Here is a 3,289-nt window from a genome sequence, read left to right on the forward strand (position 1 = left end):
CTCTCCATCGCTTGCAGTATGACGGACAGGTTGCTCTACGAATGAACTATTGAGACCTGCTGCAGCCGTGCCGAAGTCATCCAATCAGCTAAGTCTGGTAAAGGGGCGGGGTCATTACTCTATTCTTACAGGTTAGCTCGGCTAGGAGTCTGCAGCCCGGCAACGGGGTTTCCTCCAATTAGATGCAGGGCAGGATGACGTTTCAGTTGGCATGACGACCGCGCCGAACAGCGGAATGGTAAGGGCGTGGTTGTGGACGGGACGCTTCATGTCAGTGCTGCAGGTTATGTTTGAATGGCAATGCATTGAAGCAAAGAGGGACACTATCCATTCGCACAGCTCAGCAATATGACATCTACAGGGAGAGCATATCAAACAATAAACATCAAGTTTCAACTGCTGCTGTTAAATATGTTTGGGATATGCAGATTAGAAGTGCTACTGGTAGAAGGAAATACTTTAAATATTTGAATTAGATGATTATTGTCATGTATTGAGATATAGTTAAAACTGTTTTGTATGATATTGATTCCAACTGTGCATTGAGGGAAAACAATTATAGAATGCATAATAAAATGTTACAGAGGAAGTGCAGACAGAGAATAAAGTGAAAGACCATAACGAAGTCTTGTAAAATCAAGAGTCCATCTTATTGTACGGAGAGACTGTTCAATAGCAGAATGGTGATAAGTTATTTCAGCTCTTGTGTTTTCTGATGGGAGGGGAACAAGACCCAATGTCCGGGGTGAGTGTGGACTTTGATTACATTTACGGAGCAGCGGGCAGCGAGAAGTATAGACAGAAACCTTGGAGGAAATCTGTTTTCCGTGATGTGCTGAATGGTGTCCACAACTCTGCAATTTCTTGCAGTCTCATTTGCAAGCTGTGAAGCATCCATATAAGGTGTTTTCTATGGTGCATCAATAGTGGTAAACTATGGGCCAATTGGCCTAAACAAAATTCTGAACACACACAGCATAAGTGAGAAGAGAAACAGAATTAATGTTTCATATTGAAGATTCACCCTCAAAAATAATCTGTAATGTTAACTCTGCTCTCTTTTAACAGACGCTGCTTGACCTGCTGTGCACTGCCAGCATTTCCGTTTTCTAGAGTTCCAGCATTTGCAGTTCTTTTTATCATCATTGGAGAAATCCAAAATGAAGAAAGTTGAAGGAAGATGATTAGGAAGCCATAATACAATTGAACAGATTCAGCACACTTTAAAAGAGAGATGAATACACATTTGGGTACCCTGTGATCTCTGTCTCAGAGGCTGATGTCAGAACATCTTTCTAGAGGGTGAACTCTCACAAGCTGTCAGGCCCCAATGGTGTACCTGACCAGAAACTGAAAACCTGTGCTGACCAACTGGCCTGGAGTAGTCAAAGACACTTTCAGCCGTTCACTACTGCAATCTGGGGTTCCCGTCTGCTTCAAGTGGGTAGCAATCATACCAGCACTCAAGAACAGCAGGGTAAGCTGCTTCAATGACTATTGCCCAGTAGCTCTCACATCTGCCATAATGAACTGCTTTGAGAGGTTGGTAATGGCTAGAATTAACTCCAGCTAGAGCAAAGACTTGGACCTCTGCAATTTGCCTATCTCTGCATAAAGTCTACAGTGGATGCAATCTCACTGGCTCTCCGCTCTGCTTTGGAGTAGCTGGATGACATCAGGCTACTGATTATCAATTACAGCTCAGTATTTAATGCAGAATTCCCTCAGTACTATTAACCAAGCTTCAAAACCTGGGCTTCTGTACCTCCCTCTGCAATGGATTTCAACTTTATTACCCAAGAAAAATGTGTCAACCTGCCTCTAGACTATCATCCTGTAGCACTTTCATTGATTGTGCTGAAGTGTTTTGAGAGGTTGGTCATGAAACATAACAACTCCTGCCTGGGGAGTGACTTAGATCTACTCCCATTTGCCTATCATTGCAACAGGTCAACAGCAGATGCCATTTCATTGCTTCTTCACTCAGCTCTGGGATCAGGTGTGGAAAGGGTCAGTAACTTTAAATTCCTAGGTGTTATCATATCAGAGGTTCTGTCCTGTAAGTGCCATTACAAAGAAGGCATTACAGGGCCTCTTCTTTCTTAGAAATTTGTACAGATTTGGCATCCACCTAAAACTTTAACAAACTTCTAAAGATGTACAGTGGAGACAATCCTGACTGGTTGCATCATTGCCTGGTATGGAAACACCATTACCCAAGAACGGAAAAGCTTACAAAAAGATAATGGTAAGATGGTGGCAGGCTCAGATGCAGCAGGCACTCAAAGGCCATACAAAGGTGTTTTTGTCATTTTAAATGGATTTCTTTATGATCTTTTACTTTGAACTTTGAGATACAGAGTTGGCAAAAGGTTATAAGTAGGTTAATTAAAATTAGGAATAGAGCATAATATGGGGGGAATGTGAAATTATTCACCATAAGTAGAAAAGCAAAGTTCAAAGTAAGTTCAACACAAAATGCTGGTGGAACGCAGCAGGCCAGGCAGCATCTATAGGAAGAAGCACTGTCAACGTTTCGGGCCGAGACCCTTCAGTCGACAGTGCTTCTTCCTATAGATGCTGCCTGGCCTGCTGCGTTCCACCATCATTTTGTGTGTGTTACTTGAATTTCCAGCATCTGCAGATTTCCTCGTGTTTTCAAAGTAAATTTATTATCAAAATACATATACGTCACCATATATAACTCTGAGATTCTGTCTCTTGCAGTCAATCATAGTAATTACAAGAAACATAATAGAATCAATGGAAGATCACATCCAACAGGATAGACATGAACCAATGTGCAAAAAACCCCAACAAACTCTGCAAATACAAAAAGATTAATAAATAAATAATGATAAATAAATAAGTAAGCAATAAATATCTAGAACATGAGATGAAGAATCTTTGAAAGTGAGTCCATTTCAGTGATGGGACGACTGAAGTTATCCCCTCCAGTTCAAGAGCCATGGTTCAGGAGTAGTAACTGTTCCTGAACCTGCTGGTGATGCACGTCCTGAGGCTCATATACCTCCTCCCTGATGGCAGCAGGGAGAAGAGAGCATGACCTGCATGATGGGAGGGGTGTCCTCAGTGATGGTTGCTAATTTCCTGCAATAGTGTTCCATGTAATTAAGTTAATAGGAAGAGTGATTGCACAATACAGAGAGATCTTGGCTGGCTCATACTGGAAACACAGAAAGGGAAGAAGGCAAAATATATGTTGGCTTCACTGTGAGGAGTACAAATATTGGAAAATCATTCTGTAACTATACAGGACATTGGCAAG

Source organism: Hemitrygon akajei, chromosome 9 (assembly GCF_048418815.1).
Source record: "Hemitrygon akajei chromosome 9, sHemAka1.3, whole genome shotgun sequence".
Lineage (NCBI taxonomy): Eukaryota > Metazoa > Chordata > Chondrichthyes > Myliobatiformes > Dasyatidae > Hemitrygon > Hemitrygon akajei.